Raw genomic sequence first — 26,112 nt, forward strand, 5'->3', positions numbered from 1 at the left:
CACAATCCGATAGTCTCGCCCGCAGATCTTTGCAGCGGTGGAGGTGGGGCGGGGCGGGGCGGGACTTCGCCCAAGGTGCATTCATGGAGGATGGCTTATTGCGTCCAAGAACTTTATTTGTATAATCTAATCTTATCACAACCTCCTTGTGTGGGGCTGGCTGGCTGTCACTCCATTTTCAGTGTAAGGGAACAGAGCCCTTAGGGTGGCGGGAGACAACTGTGCTAGTGACCAGGAAAGCCAGGATTCGGACACAGGCATGCTTCCAAAGACTGCAGTCCTAACTGCTCCTGAGACCACCACTGCTGAGGCCATCTTCTATTATCAAGGAACAGTTGGGTCCCGTCTTTGCATAGCTTAGCTCTTCATTCTTCCCTCCCCTTTGCCTCAGATTACTGAGGTCCGAATACCCATTTTGCACACGGCTGGGCTGAGCCCCAGTTGCCTTGGTAAAGACTAAACCTGTGGTCAGGAAAGCATTTAAAGTATGCTTACATCATCTGCCGTGACTGGGGTTTCCAACTCTGGCTTTGCATCACCGAGAGAAGGGAGTTCGCGGTAATCACAGAGGCCACGGCTTCAGGGTAGAGCTAACTCAAGAGACTCGGCTGGTTTCGTGCTCACCACTCACGGTTCCTAATTTATACTGCCCGTCGGTCGGGGCTCACAAGCACTAATGCTTCGCATCGTGATGCAGTGACAGGAGCTCGGGTCCAAGTCCGTTGCGTCGACTGAGCACACCCTGCACCCAGCTCCATCGCCTTTAATAAATGGCCAAGCACAGTTTACCCTCCAGCCGCCTTCGGTCGGCCTCAGCCAGTTTGCCACCCCTGCTACACATTTATCTCTATTAGTAGCTCCGATTGGAAAGATGCCATGGGCTTCTGATGTCAGATAATGTGACATCGAGCTACACATTAATAAATAAAGACAGACAGTAGTAGAAGCACAGGTTTTGGTCTGTCTTGGGCAGACAGACTATGACTGTAGGGGCATTTGGTTCCTGTACAAATCAAAGGCGTATCTATAGGATTCTGGTTGTGAATTCCGATCTGGGCAACTGCTAGCTTGTGCCTAATGCCGTGCGAGATAAACACAGGGGAAACAGACCGAAAATGTCATCAGTCTTAGAGCTCCTTGCAATTTCGCGGGGGGAAAAAAGAGTTCAGTGGAAATACTACAGGAAAGGACATGAGCGAGGTTCAGGTGTATGCTTCAGATAGCGAGAATCAGCAGCTTTTAATTGCAATGAGGAGCCTGGGCCCAGCACAGACAGCACTTGAGGCTGCTTCATCATCTGCCTCATCCCGAGGCCTTCAGAATACTGGAGGCTGGTCCTTACCGCCATGGTCAAAGCTCGGAAACAGCACGTCTGCCAAGACTAAGCAGGAAGCTGACTGCTATTGTTTCTGCCATGCTGACTGTTGCTTCATAGGTGGCAAATGGCTTTGAATAGGTGTGAGGTCCTTGAGTGTCCTTTGAGGCTTGGTTCATTATTCTTCCTTTTAAAAAAGTGTTCAACAGCATGACATGGTCCACTTGTATAAAGCATTCATTCATTCTACCATTCATTCCTTCATTCAGAAATGTTGGTAGGTGATAGATTCTATGCGATCGGAAATATTTTAAGTTTTGTATGGAGAAAGCATAAATTTGGGTGCTTTCAAGGTATCTGGGTTATAATCTTGGACCTTCAAATTCAATTTACCCACGTTGTTGTTGTTGTTGTTGTTGTTGTTGTTGTTGTTGGTGGTGGTGGTGGTGTTTTGGAATCCCTGTTTGTCAGTGGAAACTTGATTGTCTCAGTTGTGTATACATTCTGCCTTGTTGTAGTTTAGGATTTCTTTCTCAAGGTTTTGTCAGAACATTCTAGAACAGCGGTAGTATCTAGAAACAATGCTGGAGCAATAGTAGATCTTGCTGTGCTCTAGTGGAAATCCAGGGTACTGCCAAGCACCCTGCAATGTTTCAGGCAGTCATCCGTAACAGCCAGGCAATGCTTCGTTTCAGCAGAAGTCAGAACACTGCGATGGAGACGAGGCTAAGCTGGTAGGACTCTGTAATCCACTAGGACATAGGTTTGGCGAAAAAGAAACCTATATGTACAGACTTAATTTCTTACTGCTGGGTTTGAGTCGTGCCTTAATTTCTTTACTGTGGTCCTCGGATAAGTCAGAGTTCACGCACAGCATTTCAAGTGTCCAGTCCACCTCTCCCATTCTTGTCAGGTCACAATCTACCCGTGTGGCTCTCAATACCTCCAGGAGAGTACCAGGTCCAGTCTGCTGTCACCCTGGGTCCTTCATGTGTCTGCAGTCATGCATATCTCTTTACTGGCCTTCAGCCACCAGTTCTTATCCATGCCCTCCTGGTCCCCAGTGTCCCATAACTGTCAGCTCCTAGGTCTTGTCACGTCTGCAGTGGCATGGTGCAAGAACATTGCTGGGTTACTTCCTCAGCCACTGTGTCCTCACATATTTGGGTCAACAGAGTTTTTCAAGCCTGTTTTGGGCTAGGGAGCCTCATGTTAGAATTCTTCAGACTCTGTCTACGTCTGACCGGCTGTCTCCATTGGCTCTTACGGTACGTGCTGAAGACTTCTTTTAAAAGAGGTTCTGTTGCTCCCTCCAGTGACAACCTGGGACGAGATTTGCAATTTCTTCTGCTTTCAGATCCCCAGCAGCACCCAGCCTGTCCCCCCCTCCTCTGTTGCTGTCTTCTGGAACATGTCCCCCTGCCAGAAGTAAGTAGAAAAACAGAGACTTCTGGCCAATCCGATGCCCTTTCTAATCTTATTGTGCATAGCATAAATGAATGCTCTTATTTTTAAAATTGAAATTGCCACTCCCATAAATGTTTTATTCTTTGAAAACCATCGCCCTTGAAATAGAAAAACACTGTGTTTTAAGCTATTAACTCTGCCATGAATTTGAAAATCCTGAATGTAAGAACTGGCTTATTTTTTCTAATCCAGCTGTGTCTGGCCTCCCCTGGTGATGGAATGCCACAGACTCAATGTGTGGTGATAAAATAGTGTATAAAGTTACCTTAAAGTGGGTCCGCAATTTATAGAGGATAAACAGGAAGAGAAGGAAGGGAACATTAGAGGGAGGGGTGGGTGATGTCAGCAGCAGGGAAGACTGGGTGATGTCAGCAGCAGGGAAGACTGGGTGATGTCAGCAGCAGGGAAGACTGGGTGATGTCAGCAGCAGGGAAGACTGGGTGATGTCAGCAGCAGGGAAGACTGGGTGATGTCAGCAGCAGGGAAGACTGGGTGATGTCAGCAGCAGGGAAGACTGGGTGATGTCAGCAGCAGGGAAGACTGGGTGATGTCAGCAGCAGGGAAGACTGGGTGATGTCAGCAGCAGGGAAGACTGGGTGATGTCAGCAGCAGGGAAGACTGGGTGATGTCAGCAGTAGGGAAGACTGGGTGATGTCAGCAGCAGGGAAGACTGGGTGATGTCAGCAGCAGGGAAGACTGGGTGATGTCAGCAGCAGGGAAGACTGGGTGACGTCAGCAGCAGGGAAGACTGGGTGATGTCAGCAGTAGGGAAGACTGGGTGATGTCAGTTTCTACCCTGCACAACAATGCCCTGAGTGTGGAAAATCTGGCTTCTGTAGCGTGTGCTTTCTAGTCTTATATTATCTACCCTGATATTAAAATTCCAACTTCTTCCCTTAATTATCATAGGAATACAGGCCTCTGGGATTCTTACCAGGAAGAAGGAGACCCACAGTCATTTTTTCTCTGAAACCAGTGATAAAAGGAAAATGGGGTTGGATAATTGAAAATATTTTATATAGTCATTTGTCTAGGCACTACTTGGGTATTATTCAGACCCTGACTAATTGCTTCAGAATTCATAGACATTTTCAGAGAGAGAGGGGAAGTACTCCATACTGGGACCAATTTAACTACCAAATTAAGGAACTAAGGAATCAATCTTTCATTTTCTATTCTATCTACCAATTATCTATCTGTCTGTCTATCTCTCTACCTATCTTTGATATCTCTACCCATCTTTGATATATCACTTACTTCTCAGTCACGTAGGTTTTAGCATGGTTGATAATTTCTGTAATGACTTAGGAGACTGCGATTCGACTTCCAAAGACGCAAGGCAGGAGCTCATCTGAAAGCTTCATACTTTGTCACACCCTTCAAACAATGTGACCTAGTCCAATACCTGGAAGACGTTAGCTAATTCCATGACTGTGACAAAGACAAATTTTAAATACAACTTCGCTCTCTTATCTTCACAAAGATAACATTGTATCTTGTTGGCTCAACATCTGTACACCTCCCGCAGTCACATGCGGCCTACACAGCTTTCTTAGGCTGTAATGTCGGCAGGAGGGCATTTCCTGCATCCAGTGATTTAAGCTGTTGATAAGTAAATGCTCAGTCTTCCGTCTCAGTCGTGTGGTCCCACGGGGGAATCGCTACCTGATAAACTTCGTGGCAAGGTGCACCTGCTGATCCCGTGTGTGTCACTGGTAACCCAAGAGCTAAAATCATTTGGGCTACAAGCCAACTTTTTGTATTTTTAATAAAATCTAAGCTACCACATGTAAATCTTTATTCAAATTATTCTCAACAACAACAACAATAACAACAACAACAACAGCAACAACAACAACAACCATACATGAGCTGAAAACAGAGTAAAACCAATACTCTAATGTTGTGGTAAATATTTAAAAAAAAAAAGAATTCACCAACCCATGCTAATGCCGGCTCCAGTGGGCCACATGGCATCTGTGGGGTATTTTCGTCTTAATGAACAGAGAGTCTCACCCACTAAGCTCCCAATCTCCATCTCCTGCTGCAACCGGCTACTCTCAGAGCCCAGCACTGCAGCCCTCTAGCAACTCCATCATCTAGTTCCCAAGGCAGGTCACCGCCATGCCAGTTCCACACAGAGTCCGCCTAACTCGCATCCCTCTTGCTATGGACTCTGTTCACATTCCCAGCATCCACCCCGCTATGGTTAGAATCACAACTCCCAGTCACCTGTTAAGAATCGAAACTCATTAAGCTTGTAATTTAGCAATCGGATTTATATCAGTAAATCCAAACTCCACAAAACATCTGCACAATAAACTCACAACCAATTGATAATGATATAAACCGCCCACCTAGATACGAAAAATTGTCCTATAAAAATCCGTCCCTTATGAACTATTCATAACTATCGGTGGCCATTTAAGACCACATGGATCTGGGTTGTCCTCCTCCTCCTCCACCTTGGTTCTTCTTCTTTTCCTCACCCCCTCCTTACAGAAACTCTGTCCCCGCCTTACTTTTTCACTGCCCAATCACAGGCCTTGCCTTATCTTGCGTCAGTCCTCACCTGCATATAGACATTAACTATGCTCTAATAACCCGTCCATTTCTTTCTCTGTAATTCCTTGTGTTTGGACAAACTTTAATCAATGAAGGGTCAGGGCGTGAGCTCTGGTCTGTCCGGTGGGTCCAGCTTCTGATTAAAGGTGGAATGGTGATCTTTCAGCCAGGACAACATTCTGAGACCATAGCTGTTCGGTCACCACATCTGCCATTAGAAAAATTTACTATGAATCTCTCTTTGTTGAAAAGAAGTGTAAACAATGAGATTTTCAGCTCAAAGGTTCACTCTGGTGGGAGCTAACATTTTACATTAAGGAGCTCTCGGGAGAACACAGTCCTGTGGGGGCTACTACAGGAGTCCAAGGGCAAATCTCTTACCCCCACTGGTGAAGTCACAGACTAGAAAGTGCATCACTACGAGGTCTGTCTCTGCCAGTGTTTATAACATCACCTTATCCTGCAAAGGGACTGTCCCGTCGACAACGTTCAAGGATGACGCTCTGGCCTCACAAGCTCACGTCCACCTCTGAAGCAGAGTCACTGGTATCTGCTCTCAGCCGCCTTCACAGCTCACCCCGCCTAGAGTTCTGCGTTAAGATAAGATTTTACTTGCATTCTGGACTCCAGAAGGAATCTGTGCTGTTCAGCCATGGATATAAAAAGCAAATACAGTGCAGAAAGAGCACAATGTGATGTGGGTTTCCTTTTTGATCATGTGTCAATCAGAGGGATTTTATTTCAGGAGAGATGGGCTGTGATCCCAATCTGCCTCTACATTAGCTAATTACGGGGTGTGGAGTGAAACATTTACCTCTCCCGTCTTTCTTTGCCAAAGGAAATGAAGATAGGCTTCAAAGCGACTTCTCTTGCTACTGGTCAGCATATCCTAGGGGTCTAATCTAGTAAGTTCTCCGTGAACAGGAGCAAGCCAGGCTTTTTGCTATTAAAAAAAAAAATCCTCCTGCATCAAGACGGATGAATAAACAAAAGCCACCGTGTCGTGTGCCACTGTCATCTGAAATTTCATTTGCAGCTGATAGTGTTCCAGTGTTTCTGTTATTACAGATCCAATATTCGCTGATGTCACAGCTAGATCCTATCACCAGGAGCCATTGTGGAGGGAGAGGTGTAATTCCGGGCCGTATCTCTTAGATGCACCTGCTTTACATATTCTCTTGTTCCCCAAGTCTCCGACTGCCTCAGTAGTCAGGGACATGAACACAATCTGCGTGCATCTTTTGAGCTAATAATACCCAATCTACAGAAGGATCTGCCCGCCAACCTCACATCCTCCTAAACGCTCATCTAACTGAGAAAAACACAGGACAAAGTCTGTTGGCTCCTTTGAAGCATTTCGGGATCTGTTTAATGAAGAAAGGCAGTCCAGGCTGCTCATTTGTGGATAAGGGATAAAGAGAGAGAGAGAGAGAGAGAGAGAGAGAGAGAGAGAGAGAGAGAGAAGAATGAATGTGTCATAGTTTCTGTGGAAGCCACAAGGCTTGCAGTTTTAGGCATCACTGCCTCCCGCTGAGGTTTACACAGCAAGATAAACCCAGCTACTGCCTGCCTCTTGTCTTTTTTTTTTTTCTCAAAGGCCTGGCAGGATAGAGTGCGGTGAGGATGTATGAAATACCACCCACCCCCACAGGTCAAAGGATTCTAATACTTGTATTTATGTAGCACCTGGCTCCAGGGACCTCGAGGTGCCGACACACAACATCACTCCCTGATTACATTTTTCACAAGTCCCTGTAGCCATGGGGTGACCGCTGTATAAATCTGACCAGAACTCCGGGCTCTGAGTGAGGAAACAGAAGGTTCTTGGGAAATCTGGCCAGAGTCCTGTTTTAAGTGTGGTGCTGCACGATAAATTAAAAGCAAGAAGGCTTAGGTTGGCTACTAGAAAAAAAAAAAAAACCTTTGTCTTTAGAGAAATATTAAAATGTGAAATGAGGTTTGGGGATGGAGCGGGCAGAGTTGGGGACAACCAAAGTATCTGGGCAATTTGGACTACCCCTGGAAAATAAAACCAGACCAGTTATCAGGGTGGGGCATCACACTGTCCCTTGTGAGGCCTTCCTGTTCCTTGAGTGTCCGTGTCTCCTGCGTGCGGCATGTAAGAACCGTGCCTTTTTAAAGTGTGTGATTCGGCATAGCTCTGGTCGGTGAGAGGAAATTGTAACAGAGGCAGGAGAAATTTGTGGCCCACATAGCGTCATACACATCCAAGCAATCTGAGAGCTGGCCGACCTCCCAGTTCAGCAATTTAACACATTTACTGGGGGTAATAGAATACACCTCTATATCAAAGGGACACGTATTAAATCTTTCTCAGCGTATATTCTGGATGTGTGTATCAGTGTTTCCACTGGCTGCGCTGGGGGGTATTTGGAGGTTTGGGAATCCAGAACAACAACAAACAACAACAACAGCAACAACAACAGCAGCAGGTCCTCAGTAAAGAGACTGATTTACTGCAAACCAATGTTGATAATGGCTCCCGCCCTTAGCCCCAATATTCCCGGCCCCTTCCTGCCACTGTGGGGAGAATGATATTCACCTTAAATTTGTATGTATAAATACCAATGTAACCCTTTCTAAGTAGCTGGAATTGGACTAGGTTTATATACTGAATAATCTACCAGTGTGTCGCCAATACCACTAGAACGTTGGAAAGAAAAACAGACACCAACTGTAGGTCATCACGAATTTCAGGAATTTATTTTTCCTTCATACAATGAATGGAAGCCCTACAGACTCCGATCAGCTTAGGCATAGACGTCAGAGACCCTTTAGACTCGACGTTTTCTTGTGACTTCTGTAAGACTGCAGTTGCTCTGCTTCTCTTGGAGACAGGAGTTCCGGGGTGGGGCGGGGCACAAGAACCAACCTAGGTAGAACTCATCTCTCCGTTCCATACTCCCCCCAGCCCCCGGTCTGCACAGAGGGCACTTGAGTTTCTGGCTTGCATATCTCAGGGATGCTGCTGGCTCTCCTACCAAATGATAGTGGGTCAGGGCCGAGACTGGGGCTTCGTGTGCTCTGCACTAGAAATCCACACCTGTGCTTCTCCGCCCGTGTAGACACGAGACAGGCATTTTTAGTCGCCAGCCCTACTTCTGACAACACATACCCTTGCTTGCGTTTCTAACTATAGAAACGCGTTTCTATTTTGTATCACAACGAATAGCTAGCCTTCGTATTAAAACCTAAAGGCCAAAATTCAGCTTACACTGCGATTTTTTAATCTTCTCATTTTTTTTTTCCGTAGAGACGAAAATGCCCAAGGCAACGCACATGCATTCAGTCAAGGAGATAATTTTAGCAATTATGGTTCACATAAACGGAGAAGGCAATCAGGAAGGATGCCAGTTAGGGAAGCTTCACATGCCTGTGGCAAAGTTGCGTCCGGGGATGTTATAAAAAACCTGTTAGCCCCCTGGCCTTCTGCAATCCCTGCTTCTTGGCAACTATTTGCATATCCTAAATTCTCATCAACTTTTCCGCTCACTATACATGCAAATTGGAGCTCGGCTGTGCCCGCGGCTTTGAGATGAGTGTACCGAGTCGCTGCCGCAGCCTTAGAACATTGGCATAGCTTTCAGATTACGCCGTCCACGCACCACCCCGGGTGGACGCTCATCCTTTCAACGTACACTTCTGCTGAGTAACGCATGTCTTCAGGCAGAAGTGGGGGTCAGCAAGGAAATAAAACATGCAAGACACAGAACTTGGGAGAAGGGAGTGGGTTCACTGAGGACATAGAGGGTGCCCATGGAGGATAACAATGAAAAAGGTTAACTCGTGAAGGAGGAGAACGGGAGGGAGGGAAGGAAGGGGTAGGACTGCCTAAAATTCATCATCGTGTAAACGCACGAAGCCACCAAACTATAAAAACGTCAAAAAGTAGCCGCTTGAAAATTTTTAGCTAAGGTTCCACTTGACACAGTAATGCTACTGACTTACAAACTGTGTCGTTGGTATTCAAAATTATTTCTTAACACGGAATCCTCAAAGCCAGGGTGTCTGGATCAGAGGGCATCACTGATTTAGACTTGATCTGTGTGTTCAATTTATATCCAACCGGAAGTGACAATGAGATTACATTACATGAAACCCTTCCAAGTGTCAGCTGTTACTTTTAAATTATTCTTTATAAAATCTTAGTTAACAGTTAGTAGTAGTATGTTACTACTGTAATTTTAACTTTTATTACTATTAGTGGAATAAATTGTTTTTAGTATGCCCGGGCCTCTATGTCTTTTTTGCATTTATTCACCTCTCTCTCTCTCTCTCTCCCTCTCCCTCTCTCCCTCTCCCCCTCTCCCTCCCCTCCTCCCCTCCTCCTCCCTCCCCCCTCTCTGTCCGTGTGTGTGTGTATGTCTCTCTCCCTACCCCCCACTCTGTGTGTGTGTGTGTGTGTGTGTGTGTGTGTGTGTGTGTGAGAGAGAGAGAGAGAGAGAGAGAGAGAGAGAGAGAGAGAGAGAGAGAGAGAGAGAGAGAGAAGACCCACTTGCCAGATGTCCTCTCCTCTGCTATGCGATTGAGGGACTGATTTGGGTTGCCAGGCTAGCAAGCACCTTTATCCAGCTGAGTCACTTAAGAAGCCTTGCATTTCCTTTTTAAAAAAGATTCATTTGGATCAATCAGGTGGGGCTGGACACCACATGATCACACATTCTCTGTGTTTGGGTCATTAGTGCGTTTCCACGATGGTGTCTGTCTGTTGCAAAGAGAAGTTTCTTTCTTGAGGGCTGAAAGGCACACTTATTTTTGTGTACTAAAGTGGTGGTTGTAGGTCTATAATTATATGATACATAATATATATATATATTATATATAATAACAAAGAAAAAGAGGCCAGAGGCCATGAATTTGAGAGCCAACATGGTGGGGAAGCATACATTGGAAAGGAGGAAAATGATACAATTATATTTTACTTCAAAAAACATAAAGTGATTTATTTAAACCTTGCGCCCATGTGGATATACTAGAATCCTGATGTTTGGAGTCTGCCTTCCTGTTCAGTGCTCCGTGGTGTAACTGCTGCACATAGGAGCATCCAGAAGAACAGGCTTTAAATGCAGGAAATGTGTCCTGTTGTAGGCATACCCCAACATACCGTTGTATTTTCTTAATTTTTTAAAAGATTTGTAAGTTAATTCCATTGGGATTTTATAGAAGTAAATGATTTGGGGTGGACACAAAGTTGTGATTTTCGTCACATTACAGAAAGACTTTTTAAAAAACATCTGATCACTTAAAATCCATTATGAGATTCTGTGGTCGTCTACTGGTTCCTCTTGTAGCTGTTTGAACTTAGCTTGTAGGCAGCTAATGACTGTTTTTCATGCCAGTACCATCATGACACACACACACACACACACACACACACACACACAAACACACACACACACACACATCGTACAGTTTTTGCTTACTCGGTCATATCACCACAGAGTTTGGTAAGGGATAAAGATTTTGTGGCCAACACCCTTCCCCTGCTTCCCCGAGACAGCAGAAATGAAAGGGTCGTTTCAGTCAGGGTCTCCGTCTACTACAGACATACATGCTGTAGCAGTTTTTCCACTTAATTTTCCAGACAAGACGATTTTGAAGACACATTGCCCAGTTTCCCCGAATAGCACGAAAGGCTGAACACATAGGAAGGTACCGAGAGACGCGACCCCGTGAGCTTAGCCACATCCATGGGCTTTGGGTTCTGGAGGTAAAAATGAGTCTTGCCGTGTTAATACAATATGCAGTGCAGGCAAATCATAATGGGGAGGGAGAGGATCGGTGGGGAAGGTGTGAGACCCCAAGAGATTAAAGGTGTGAAGCAAGCAGATGGGAGGCTGGCCCCTCCACACTCCTTCCCCATCTGACCCCTTCTGTCTCGGTTCTTCAGCGAGCTCAAAGCAGTTGCTCTCGGCTGAAGTCAGAAAGTGACTTTAATGTCTGGTATCATTGACATTTCGCAGGGCTGCTTGAAAGACTTACTCTGCATGCTGTCAAAGTAAATGACCTTACAGAAAGATTTGACGAATTTCGTCTTCTCTTCATTTTTGTCGAGGACAGTGTGGGAGAAGGGCCACTGTTATTAATTAAGTACTGGGTGGCATTCACTAGCAACATCTTCCAGTCCTAGCCTTTTCTCGTTGGGAGGGTTTGATCTCCTAGCTCAGTTCCTTATTAATGGTTAGTCTATTGGCCACAGTGGCACGGTGACACGGTGACATATCTCTTCATAGCTCAGCCTTGATGGGCTGTCTACTTTAGGAAATTGCTTTTTCTAGATCATCCGTTTGTTGGTGTGTAAGTACTCACCGTCCTCTCGGCATTATATTGGTATCAGGGCCAGGCAAAGCCATGGTGAGGAAGATGGACGGCAAGATACACACAGGTACAAATGTCCAGACCAAATGCTAGCAAATCAAATCTACTAGTGCATCCAAGGGATCGGCATCCTTGCGCTCTGTGAGTGGATGGCCACAATAGTACACTGGCTATGGAAAACAGTGTGAGCGTTCCTAACAGCTCGAAGCACAACACAATTCTATCCAGCAATTCCACTGATGGCTTCTATATAAAAAGAATCAGAATTCGGGTCCTTGGGAAGTATCTGTTCTAGTATTCACAGTAGTCAAGATGTAGAGCTAAATGTCTACCAATAGATGAATGAATGAATGAATGTGTGTGTGTATACATATATGCACTCATGCATATATGTGCATATTGGTGCTATATGTATATATAATGGAATGTCACTTGACCTTAGAAAGGGAAGGAATCCTATAGTATGTGGTAGCATGAGTGAGCTTGGTGCTAAGTGAAACAAGCCAGCTGCAGAAGCATCAATCCTGCCTGACTCCACTCATATGAGGCCTGTCAGGTGGCCGGACTAACCAAACCACAGTTGAACGATGGTTTCCAGCAGCTGAAAGGCAGAAGAATTATACAGTTGTTACTCAGTGGGATACTGAGTTTGAGGAATGCCGGACGAATGCCTTCAAGAAATATGATATACAGCTGTTTCTCTGTAGTTACAAATACTGTATTGTGCACTGAAAATTTGCTAGGGCCAATAATACTATATTTAATAGTAACAAAAAGAGGGAAGTTTTACCCTGAAAATTTTAATTATGTTGCATAATCCACGAATATGTACTCATAAAGATATTATTGGGTCAAATGATAAATTTTACATAAGGGCATTGAGTCACATAAGAGCCATTAGATCTTCTCTAGTTTTTATTTTTGGTAATTGTGTTTAAGAGAATGTTCTTGTTCTTGGGGCTTGATGTCTGCAGATCCGTCACAAGTGGCAAGTATTTCATAATATGTAAATGTGCATGAGACTGTATGAATGTAATCAAATGTAGAATATAAGAGATGGCAAAAACGATAATACTTATCAAATTTGTGTATCAGGTATATTGGAGGTCTTTATACCGTTCATGCAATTTTAATGTGTTTTTGAAATTTTTGTTTAAATAAAGAGCAAAATACGAAAGAAACACAGATAGGAAAGACCTTGCCAGTCTCTGCATTAATAGTGTGCAATTAACCATGTGTGGACTTTTGAGAAATGGTCTGAAATATAATCAAACAAGACTAAGTTCACTGAGCTAAATACACCTTATTTGGGATTCAGAATTTAATGTGTCGCTTTAATCACTTGATGGAGACAAAGCTGATTTATTGAATTGGTTGATCTAAATGCACACACACATGAAGTTGGCTTACAGTTAGTAAGGTTAAAGAGCTCGCAGCACCGACCCTGAATTTTAAAGAGGGAGGAGTCTGTGCTTCAGAAACAGGGGTGCTGATTAGCTGTATTTGTGTGCCTTCTGTTCTGCTGCCCAAGCCACACCCCCTAGGAAATCGTGGTGACACCCCCTTCACCGCCCTCCAAGATCCCTGAGTCATCAATTCTCTGCCAGTTAGGTATAATTTCGGGGCATTTCAGTACAATGAGGTTGCTGGTCTCAATGGGATAATGCCATGGGAATTACAGAGAACAGGTGGTGAGCAGTGGCTACAATGAGATCGCATTTAAAAATGCTAATTACAGGGTTTTGACCCACAGGACTCTCTGGCAATGACTCCTGAGGAATGAGCTAGACCGGCAGCCTAGTGGAGGGCTTTTGAAATGCACAGGCAGAAAATAATCAGGTTGGCTCAGAAGGAAATGAATCCGAATTGCCTCAGATGGGATTTAGAGCATCATGTCCGGTTATCAAAGCACTGGCACCTCCCCCCTCTCAGTCCCTGGAATTAAGGAGGGTTGTGACCGCCCGACGGCCACCATGACCTATGGCAAGGTGAGTGGAAACCGGGCGATGTGAGGTTTCAGTGGGAAGAGGAGGAATTAACCTTACTCTGTCCTAACGCATTATCTTGATGTGAAGACGCCATGTGGCTTCTGTGTTAAGGGCACACCCATTTTATTTGGATAAAAAACAGAAGGAGAGATGCAAAAGCCAGGAGTGAAGCAAGCTAGGGATTTTCTGGTTGCTCAAGAAATTCTCTTCAACATTTGCACTGTGTTCTCTTCGGAAGACCGGCACTCGGGGAAGCTCTGTAGAACTGGCCAGGCCGTAGAGCTGCTCCCTCAATGTCGATAGCCCCATTTTCAAAAGTCTATTCTTTTAGGTTTGGTAACCACTCTCTCTCCTTAATTTCCTCCCTACCGACCTTTGCAAATACCATCTGGCCTTCACGGGCACATCTTGGCGTGATTGTAGTACCTGTTACCCGTGTGCTAACCGGGGGATGCGGTCGCTTAACGCCATGGCACACTAACAAGGGTAACATCCCCGAAGTACCTCATACTTTCTTGCCGTTTATTCAGATACTGGTGTCGTGGCAATTATTGGTCTTCTGAAAAGTAAAATATTACATTTTGTGTGATGCGAGTCTAAGATGTGAGATGTTTTATGATACTCTACATTTAATGCATAGGATATATTATTCCTTTTTTTATTGGATATTTTTATTTACATTTCAAATGTTATCCCCTTTCCCTGGTTTCCCAACCATAAGTCCCCTATTCTATCCCCCTTCCCCTTCTTCTAGGAGGGTGTTCCTCCTCCCCAATCACACCCCCTTCCCTCCCTGACATTCCCTATACTGGGGAAGGGGGATCCAGCCTTGGCAGAACCAAGGTCTTCTCCTCCCATTGGTGCCCAACAAGGCCATCCTCTGCTACATATGCAGCTAGAGCTGTGGGTCTGTCCATGTGTACTCTTTGGATGGTGGTTTAGTCTCTGGGAGCTCTGGTTGGTTGGTATTGTTCTTATGGGGTTGCAAGCCCCTTCAGTTCCTTCAAACCTTTCTCTAATTCCTCCAATGGGGACCCCTTTCTCAGTTCAGTGGTTTGCTACTAGCATTCGCCTCTGTATTTGTCAGGCTCTGGCCGAGACTCTCAGGAGACAGCTATATCAGGCTCCTGTCAGCATGCACTTCTTGGCTTCATCAGTATTGTCTAGGTTTGGTGGCTGTATGTATATATGGACTGGATCCCCTTATACTGTAATAAACTTTAGATAATATTTGAGATCACTTTAAGGCCTCGAAGAAACTGATAACTACAGCTTCAGTCAAAACACTGATACAGTACCAGAAGTACATTTAGAGTCTGGTGCTTGGCTAGGATGTCCTCTCTCCTCCATTTTATTTTTTATATCAAAAGCCTGCTGTGTTTATTCTCATTACCAAAGCTTTTCCCCAGTTGACAAGTTTATAGAGTCCTTCAGAAAGCCACTGGAGAATAACTTCATATTTTCAACAAATTCGTTACCTTTTAGATTGTAATTCTGTGTTTATCCATTTGCTTTTCAAATGATGGAGTTAATTTCTCGAGCTCAAGACTAATTTTCATGTCCATACGCTTAGTAGAGCTTCGCTCAATGGCTTGCACTTAGTGTGCCTTCAGTTATGGAGGAGTCATTTAACAATCAATGCCTTCAGGAGCTCAGAGAAAGTTAAGGTATTTTTTTTCTGAATAACAAGTTTTTTTGAATAACAAGTTTTTTTTTTTTTTTTTTTTTTTCTGAGCATGTTTGTTCCACGCCACTTTTATTGCATTCGCTAGACAGGCTGCATATGAAGTCAGGAGCTTCTGCCCCTATACAGGGTCTGGTTTTAGGTTTGGTTTTCAGAGTTTAGAACAGGACAGCTACCGTCAACACCGCTTTGTTATACCTTGCACAGCTTAGTATAAGACTCAGAGTCTCCAAGAGCCTTCTCTGTCTTCGTTGTTGTCTCTGTCATTACAGTAACTGAAAGCACATCTCTGAAATTCAGAACTGGCTCTGCAGTGATCCGTAGGGACGGCCTTAGGTGTTTGTGTGGTGTAATGAGATTTATCGATGGAATTCCTTTCCATCTTCATAGGCAGACTGAAAGGCTCACCAGGGTTGTATTATCTGTGTGTGGTGTCAAGGACACCAGTGAATACAGGGATCGGAGCCTGAGGAGCCCCCTGACACTTGTGCTTTGTGTGAAGTGTCAAGTCAAGGCTGCAGCCAGGCCCTACTGGATGGTGGCGACTTCCAAGCACAAGGGCTTCAAAACGGCCATTGTCGGGAACCAATCTGATAGTATCTAGATCATTTAATTGTTGAATTTACATTCCAACCTCCTCCTGTTTTCAAATGAGTGGGAACAAAATTTACTCTCCAGCCCTTGTGAGCTGCCACCAGACACAATTCTTTTTGGTACATGGGGGTTTTGATTGACACAAGTGTGTGCATCTGTATATACATGTATGCATGCATAGGGAGGGAAGGACATATTATTATAGTAAAGTTGTTGCTTTTTATAATAATCTCTGTGTCTCTTGAAGGCAGTGCCTTACATTTGCTATGTTTATACAGACTTGAATGAAACAATTGCTCACCCCCAGCTTTCACTTCTAACTGTTAAACTGCGTCTTCGATGGAAAGGAATGAATGACAATTGCTTAGAAATGTCCTCATCCCCAGACTTCCTTCTTAGCTTGACGACAGTTTGATGTCAGGCAAATAAGAATGCAGTAGACCGGAAAAGATGCGCGTTTCCTGTTTGAATGGGTTGCGAGTGCCATTGGCTGAATGCGTGTTAATACCAAGAGTGAAAAACTTAAGTGGCTCTAATATGTGTGTGCGTGTGCCTGTGTGTGTGTGTGTGTGTGTGTGTGTGTGTGTGCACATGCACAAGCGTGTGTGCTTAATAAGGGATGTTCACAGGGTTAATATTTTATTGTGTGGTCATCAGGTTTGCTTATGCTCACTATAATTTTTGGAAGTGCTTAAAGGACCCTTTCTACTTTTGCATAGGAAAGGTGCTAACTCAGTAATCAAGATCAGTGGCCTTCTAATTTGCTTTTAATCCCACTATTTTGGGTTGCCATCATGACTCCTAATAGTCAAAGGGATCCTCGAGGTTAAAATGCCTGTTGCAGGAAATGAGAGGTGGGGAAAGAAATACAAGTAGATGCCTAGACACAGCCTGTCTCTGGGGGAATGTCAGCGTTCTCTTCCCTTCTCCAGGCACATCTGGGTGTTTTCTTTTCATATTCACAGCTGTGCCGACTACGGATTAGGGAATGATAGCCGGTCTGCATCTTCTCTGATATTTGGCATTTTCTTGAAATACCCATGGCGTAAATGAAATGGGTATTGCTGACCGGGACTTCTGAGTTGGTTGCTGTTAATAGACACAGGAATTAGTTAGATGTGAAAACCTATGCACTTAATATACTTCAGAAAGTATTTCTTCTCAAAACAGAAGACATATTGTATGGCCAAAAGCACCTAAAGAAATGTTCAACATCCTTAGTCATCAGGGAAATGCAAATCAAAACAACCCTGAGATTCCACCACACCAGTCAGAATGGCTAAGATCAAAAACTCAGGTGACAGCAGATGCTGGTGTGAGGATGTGGAGAAAGAGGAACACCCTCCATTGTTGGTGGGATTGCAGACTGGTACAACCACTCTGAAATCAGTCTGGAGGTTCCTCAGAAAATTGGACATTGAACTACCTGAGGACCTAGCTATACCTCTCCTGTACATATACCTAAAAGATGCTCCAACATACAACAAAGACACATGCTCCACTATGATTGTAGCAGCCTTATTTATAATAGCCAGAAGCCGGAAAGAACCCAGATGTCCTTCAACAGAGGAATGGATACAGAAAATGTAGTACATCTACACAATGGAATATTACTCAGCTATCAAAAACAATGACTTCATGAAATTCATAGGCAAATGGAATGAACTAGAAAATATCATCCTGAGTGAGGTAATTCATTCACAGAAAAACACACTTGATATGTACTCATTGATAAGTGGATATTAGCCCCAATGCTTGAATTACCCAAGATATAATCCACAGACCACAGGAAGTTCAAGAAGAAAGATGACCAAAATGTGGATGCTCCCATTCCTTCTTAAAAGGGGGAAAATATCCATAGGAGGGGATATGGAAGAACAGTTTAGAGCAGCAACTCAAGGAACGGCCATTCAGAGCCTGACACATATGTGGCCCATATACATATACAGCCACCAAAACTAGGTAAGATTGATGAAGCTAGAAAATGCATGCTGAAAGAGACCGGATATAGATCTCTCCTGAGAGACACATCCAGAGCATGTCCAATACAGAGGTCAATGCTAGCAGCAAACCAAACTGAGAATAGGACCCCCTTGGGGGGAATTAGAAGAAGAATTGAAAGAGTTGAAGGAGTTTGCACCCCATAAAAACAACAATGCCAACCAACCAGAGCTTCCAGGAACTAAACCACTACCAAAAGACTATACGTTGGCTGACCCTGGGCTCCAACTGCATATGTAGCAGAGAATAGCCTTTTGGGGGCACCAGTGGAAGGGAAAGCCCTTGGTCTTGCCAAGATTGGACCCCCAGTGCAGGGGAATATGGGGGGTAAGGGGGATGTATGGGGGAGGGGGAGGGGGAAGGGAGGGAAAGGGACTTATGGACAGGAAACCAGGAAGGAGAATAACATTTGAAATGTAAGTAAAGAAATATATCTAATTAAAAATTAAAAAAAGAAGATAAAAGAAAAAACAAAACAAAACAAACCAGGAAGACTCTGAGATATCAGAAGAACTAACATCTGCTTTCCAAAAGGTACGCTCTAGACAAAGAACATGGTCAATGTCTGTATTTGCCTAGCAAATGAACTGTATTAAAATGAAGACATATTTAAAAAAAAACAAAACAAACAAACAAACAACCCCAGAAGACAGTGGGTGAGTAAATGTCTCTCTTTGAACACATTCCAGAAGCTGCCAGATGGTCCTATTGAGCAAAGGGGGAATCCAGTTGTCCATGGTTTGTCAAAATCAGTTGTGATGTCATTGCCTAGCAAATAGCAGTGCTACCCGTTAGCGAATGAAAAAAATGGCGTAGCATTCCCCTCAACCAAGGAAATCTGTGTTCTGTGGAAACTCATGTATCCCAAGAACTGCTTTTTGGCCTGTCCACCAAGACACCATGAAACTGTGTTAACTCTTCTTGGCACCAGAGGAAGTTACCAGCCCTAAAAGGGTCTGTGGGGCTCATGCATTGCTATGTGAAGGAAGTATTTCTAAAGGGAATTTGGGTGTCTGTGTCATAGAGAGAACTCCCGCGCTGTCCTCTACCTGCATTTTTATAAGTTTTGAAATTAAAAAGTCAATACTTTTATTGATCCAACCTTTGCTGAGAACGGAACTTTGTCAGAACACCATTCTGTGTTTGTCAGGAGGTACAAAAAGGAGTATAGAACGGATTCTGAGCTCATCACTTGCCTAACCCAAGGCTTCAGCCACACAGATCTGCTTCCTCTGTAGCAGCAATGACTAAGTTCCATTGGGCAGTGGCCACACCTGAAGTAGTGTGGAAATGGTCTATCTGTGTAAGCAGTGAGGGGACTTGTATGCAGCTCTCGTCCTATTTGCAAAGGGCTTCAGAGTAAATCTTTTATGAGCATCATTCTGGTAATTTGAGGAGATCAGAAGATGTATTTGAAATAATGACAGTGGTCGATTTTAGAATCCAGATTATGCCTTTGAGTCGAGAGTTGACAGTATTTAACCCGATGGAACGAGCCAGATGGTTCTGCAAGAGTCTCTCAATTTCTGCCCTTCCTCAATTTCTGGCAGAGAAAATCTTACAATCGGGTCTCGCTGGGCATCCAGGTCTTTGTATAAGAGCAATTGCTTGAGACATTGTGTACGTAATAAATACAAGCAAAGGACTTTGCTTTATCCTCAGTGACTGACCCACTTTCTCCTTCCTTTTGTTGGGTTCAGGGTGGAAGCTGAGCAAACTCACTTCAGATGTGGACGCTTACTAACGAAAGCTTTATTTTCTGAGCGCTCAGGGAGGTGGCCAGTTCAGGGTCTGAGCTCTTCCTCAAAGGGAGACTATGCACCGTTTTTATAGGATGGGAACAGAAAGCAAGGGGCAGAACGGTGGGCTGTTGTATTGACCAACCATATTCTGATACAAAGGGTTAAGCAAGGAAATTAACATGGGTGACTGGGCCTTATCTGGGTCACTGGTTTCAGGGTCCTTGAGTCAGCTTTTGCAGTCAGGTCCCCTCCTGGACTCTGCCTGGAATCTAGAGAGATAAGGGAGCAAAGGCCTGGGCAAGCAGCATGCCTCTGACTTGTGTACCTTAGTTTAGATGACAGTAGCATCTTTCCTCTTCCCAACCTTCATTGGTTAACAGACAAACACTAAAAACATGAAGGAGAGGCGTCAGGTTCCAGGGCCTGGGAACATGAACTCAGTTTGGATCCTGCCAGCAAGGTGAACCTGTTCCTGAGATGTCTGAACTCAGGAAACTACTTCTCAACACTTCATTTAAAAAAATTAGTTATTTTTGTTATTGTACAATTTCACTTTCACTTTTTAGAAAGTATGGTGTTTGTTGGAGTATTTTCCTACCACTTACAATTTTATGGATTATAATATTTATAATTTGCAATTATAATTCACTCTTAAGTAACTGTACGCTTTCCTTCTGTGGTGATTTAATTTGCGAGCACAATTTTCAAGCTGCTTACCTGAGCACAGTATTGGAAGGAGAGAAAAGTAAGACGGATTACTCAAGATACAATCCACAGACCACATGAAGCTCAAGAAGGATTACTGAAGTGCAGATGCTTCAGTCCTTCTTAGAAGGGGGAACAAAAGTATTCACAGGAGGAGATATGGAGACAAAGTTTGGAGCAGAGACTGAAGGGAAGGCCATCTAGAGATTGCCCCACATGGGGATCCAGTCCATATACATAGTCACCAAACCCAGTCACTATTGCTGATGCCAAGAAGTACATGCTGACAGGAGCCTGATAAAGCTGTCTCCCGAGAGGCTCTGCCAGAGCATGACAAATACAGAGGCAGACGCTTGCAGCCAACCATTGAACTGAGAATGGATTCCCATTGGAGGAGTTACAGAAAGGTTTGAAGGTTCTTATAGGTTTGCAACCCTATAAGAACAATACCAACCAATCAGGGCTTCCAGGAACTAAACCACTATCCAAAGAGTACACATGGACAGACCCATGGCTTTAGCTGCATATGTAGCAGAGGATGGCCTTGTTTGGCACCAATGGGAGGAGAAATCCTTGGTCCTGCCAAGGCTAGACCTCCCAGTGTAGGGGAATGTCAGGGCAGGGATGGGAGAAAGGGTAGGTGGATGGGTGGGGGAACACCCTTATCGAAGAAGAGGGAGAGGCGGATGGGATATGGCTGGGAACCCAGGAAAGGGGATAACATTTGAAATGTAAATAAATGAAATAAATTGAAATGTAAATATTCAATAAAAATAGTAGTAAAAAAAAAGACCTCACTACTTACAAAATGGTTTAAATTTTTACTTAGAATTTGTATCAATGTCTTATTTAAATTTACATCTTATAGCTAAATAGCCAAACAGTATCTTCTAAGGACAAGGGTGCTCAGACAACCTTATACTCAATTATAACTTTTTTTTGAAGCTTTTGGTTACTTTTGAATGCAAGGTAAACAAGTTGCAATGGTGAAAAGACTCCTTGTGTGGGGCTGCAGCCAACACAGCGTGATGTAACCACACAACCACACTCACCAAATGCTGTATCTGAGGCACTGAGGACAGATGGTCATACAGCATGCAAAAGTCAGGAACTCTCGATGGCTGGGGGAACAGAACCTCTGATTAAAGAAGCTATGCCATTTCTCCTTGTTGAAGACATTAATCCCTTCAAGCCTTTGTTCTGCTAAATCACAAGGTTTCTAGACTTGGAAGTTCTTTAATGCCTTGTCACAGAGTTCACAGAACTGTTGTCTTCTTGAATAAGAAACTGTTGTCAGCTGCCATTTGCCAGTCCTTAAGTCAGAGCTTCATGTACAGGGATGTGAACTTGTAAGAATAAACTTTCGTGACGGGAAATGCTGTGCAGGAAAACACTGGTCTAAGATTACTCAGTCTGTAATCTTAGCACCTGGGAGTCTGATTTCTATCTTCTGGACTTGAAGATTCATCCCATGGCTCCTGGGATGGCTCTTCTAGGGACATGTTTGGAGGAAGTAGTGAAAAATGAGGCTAACTTGAATCAGACAGCTGCCTGCTGGCTCACAGGTCCTCGTGAACTTCCATAATGTAAAATCAGCTCCAACTGGAACTGTTAGAGCCCGGCAGAGGGAAAGCCTGTTGCGGATTTGTTTCCCCATTTGTTCCTGGAGAATCTATTTAATGACTGCGGGGCAACTAGTGGAATGTGAAGAACTGTTTTAAGGTCACTCAGAATGAGTAACACTCTTAGTTCTGACTGAAGATAAGCTGGATTAGTCTGCAGGTGTCTGTGCTGCCCTGCTCTGCCTCTCAACGTCATCAGCAGTCATCAAGGCCTGGTTGAGCTTCATCACTGCCTCCTGGGAGGCTTGCTATTCCAGGAAGGTAATGGCTTTCCGCACATCTTCAATGACCTTGAATGATTTTCCAAAGCCTGGCAGTTCCACATTTGAGATGCTGAGTATGATTTTGTAGATGATTCCGTCTGTGTGCATGTGTACATGCCGTGAGCATATGTGTAAATCTACATAGCATTATTAGACACACGTGACGTAATGGGAGCTAACCTTCATTAAATATTGGATTTCTCTAGGTACATTGTATCTACTGTCTTAAATATTATTTAAGTTTCAAAATGTCATTATCCCAATACTGTCAGAAAGAAGAAACTATCTAATAAAGATTTAATTGTCCCAGACGTGCTAAAATATCTCACCGTGTTGTTACTGCTTTAGCCACGAGATGCACTGTATGATACAAACACATTCGTATAAATCCACATATGGGCAGTGTTATGACCAGAACAGCTGAATTGATGTTCCAGGCTTTTGTTAGATCGCAGAATAAACAGCAGCACGGCACCATGATTACCTTCTGTTTCTTCTGTTAGCTTTTGTTTGGTCTGTTTGAATCCATGATAGATTAACTCAAAGTAATCATGTCAATTACCGTGTTCACTTGACATAAAAAGACGAATTATTTCAATAAAAAACAACCTCTCCACAAGTCTTATTTCAACGGCATGAAGAATAGGGAGTATGTTTTTTCCTCTGCACTCCTACGTCATCCTGACGGCCACCTCTGAAGCACAGAGGTGGTTATGCGACTCTTGCAGAGGACAAAGGTCCTGCTGCAGATGCTACTCAAACCCTGAATTACATTTAACCAGGGCTTTTCTTTAGAAAGAGAGGTAGAGGCAACTTTGCGTGTGAAGTTGGTAACAGGGGAACAGGGAGAAGAAAGCCACGGAATACTGAATGTTAGAAAACTTCTAATTTCTGCCCACAGGAGGGACAACACTGAAGAGGAAAATTTCTTGAGCAAAGTCGGAAAGAAGTTGGGACGAGTTAGCCAACACAGGGAAAAAGAGGACTTTTCTTGTACTTATTTTTGAGGATGTAATACAATTGTAACATATTCCCCTTCCCTTTCCTACCCCCTCAACCCCCTTAGATATGCCTTCTTATTTTCATTCAAAGCATGGCCTGTTTTTCATGAATTGTTAATGCGTGCACATAGAAGTATATGTATGCATGCATACACATGTACATTCATATGTGTTTATATGTATATTCCTAAATATAACCTGCTCAGGCTGTATAATGTTATTTGCATGTGTGTTTTCAGGGCTGACCTTTTAGCATTGTATAATCAATCCGGGAAGACTCTCTCCTGCTCCCAGCATGCCTCAGTTTCCTGTAGTTCGTCATGTAGGGCTGAGGCCTTATGGCTTTTCCCCATCTGCTTTGACATGTTCGTTGGTGTTGTCCTTGTCCAGCTCACATATGGGCAGTCACGTTAGTGGGTCTTTGTGGGTATAGCTTTAGACGTTACTAGGAGACCGTGAGAGTTCAGAACAAACTCCCAGATCCTGGGGCTCTTACGCCCTTTCTGCTCCTCCTTCTATGATGTTTCCCCAGCCTTAGATGCACGAGTATTTTGCAGATGTATCCCTTGGGGCTGGGCTCCTCAACTCTGCCTTTTGACTGGTTGTGCTTTGCGTAATAGTCTCCATCTGTTGCAAAGAGAAGTTTCCTTTGCGAGGGTGAGGACTACGCTGTTGTTAGGGATTATACTGGTTTCATAAATTAGTGCTTGTAGATTCTCCTCCATTAGCATTGACTTTATTGGAAACAGCCTAACGGTAAACTCAGAGCCAGGAATTTGCTATCTGGCCCTTAACTCATATGTTTAATATGAGCCCAATAATAATAACAGTTATAGGACTGGGTCTAAGCCTCGTATTGTTTTTTTTTTTTTAATTGCATTTTAAAATTTACATTTTAAAAGTTATCTCATTTCCCAGTTTCCCCTCCAGAAACCACTATCCCACCCTCACCCCACCCCCGTTTCTATGAGGGTGCTTCTTCACCCTCCCAGCCACTCCCTCCCACCTCCCCGCCCTGACATTCCCCTACACTGGGGCATCGAGCCTTGACAGGACCAAGGGCTTCTCCTCCCAACAAGGCACCAACAAGGCCATCCTCTGCTACATATGCGGATGGAGCCATAGGTCCACCCCTGTGTTCTCTTAGTCCTGGTAGCTCTGGGGTGTCTGGGTGGTTGATATTGTGTTCTTCTTATGGGGTTGCAAACCCCTTCAGCTACTTCAGTCCTTTCTCTAACTCCTCCATTGGGGACCCTGTTCTCAGTTCAATGGTTGGCTGTGAACATCAAGGTAATTTATTAAAAATATCTAGGAGTAGTTAATGGACAACAGTCCAGATTACTTTACATAGATAGATGATTTTCAAAAATGTCAGAAATCTACAAAATGTGATATTTAATGTTATTTATTCTTTTGTTGTTGGGACATATCTGCTCCTAGCAGCTCCCCTTTTGTGGATTCAAAGAAGAAATTGAGCATCTCTGCCTCCAGGTGAGGTAATAGGTGTGGCTAGGTAGCTGCTGGGCAAAAATTGCCTATTTCATCTACAGACAAAATACTGTTCAGAAAAGGATACACTTGCAGGATAGTTGACTGATAATCTCTGCCAAGTCAGAATACTCAGTCCTTCAAAACTCTGTGTTACAAAGGTCTGTCAGATGATACTGGGCCAGAGGCTGAAGACTGATGCTCTTATATGTTGCTAACAGGGGACTGTTACCGGTAGACAGTTATCTCTCCAACTTGTCTCAGTTCTGAAAGCCATGTTAGGCTTCCTATATTTTCAGATAGTATTGATTGTTCTCAGATTTCTGATGGAGTTGAAGACTAATTATGATCTCATAGCCCACTGTGGCTATTTAACTTTGAGAATACATATTTAATTAGATAGTTTTCAGAAAGTACACAAGCTAGCCAAGACATAACACATTGATTTTAAGCCTTTATTAAGCTAAGATAACAGAACATACTATTTAATTGACAAAAGTGATGGACTGAGTGTTAGGTGTATTTTATACTTTATAATTACAGAATTACATTTGAGAGAAAAGTTCCTTTTTTAATTAGACACAAAGGGTGAAGAAAGACTGTTGTCTTTATGCAGGTGAAGGCAGGCACAAGACAAGGTAAGACCTGTGATTGCACAGTGAAAAAGTGAGGCGGGCACAGAGTTTTGAAGGGAGGAGAGAGAGAGAGGAGAAAGGGAGGAGAACCAAGATGGAGGAGGAGAAGGACAACCCAGAGCTGTGTGGCCTTAAGGGGCCACAGGTCGTTATGAATATTTCATAAGAGATAGAATTTTATAGGACAATTTGTCTTATCTAGATGGGCAGTTTATATCATTATCAGTTGGTTGTGAGTTTATCGTGTGGATGTTTTATGGAATGAGAATTTAAGATATCAATCTGATTGCTAAATTACAAAAAATAAAAAAAATGCTAGGTCACGTGAGGCAAAAAAAATACATTATTGAGTTGATGGAAGGATTAGGTAATATATAAACAGAATGCTAGGAAGCCATTCTTGGTATATAGTTGGTGCTCAATGAATGCTGTTTGCATTGGGTTTCCATATTAAAACAAAACAAAACAAAAACTCGATGACTTTATTAACACTGGCAATTAATAATTGATCTTAAGCCCAACTATAGAGTCATTGGTTATTGCTGAGGTATGCAATGCCACTAATGCACCTCAGGCTTGTCATGCCATGCTGGTTGATGTGGTTCATGGGTGTCATAGCTGAGCAGGACAACTGGCTAACCCCCTCTTTTAGAAGCTTGCCTTGGTACTTTCTGATCTACGAAAGCTGGTCTTTAGGGAGGAC

This window comes from Rattus rattus, chromosome 4 (assembly GCF_011064425.1).
Source record: "Rattus rattus isolate New Zealand chromosome 4, Rrattus_CSIRO_v1, whole genome shotgun sequence".
NCBI lineage: Eukaryota > Metazoa > Chordata > Mammalia > Rodentia > Muridae > Rattus > Rattus rattus.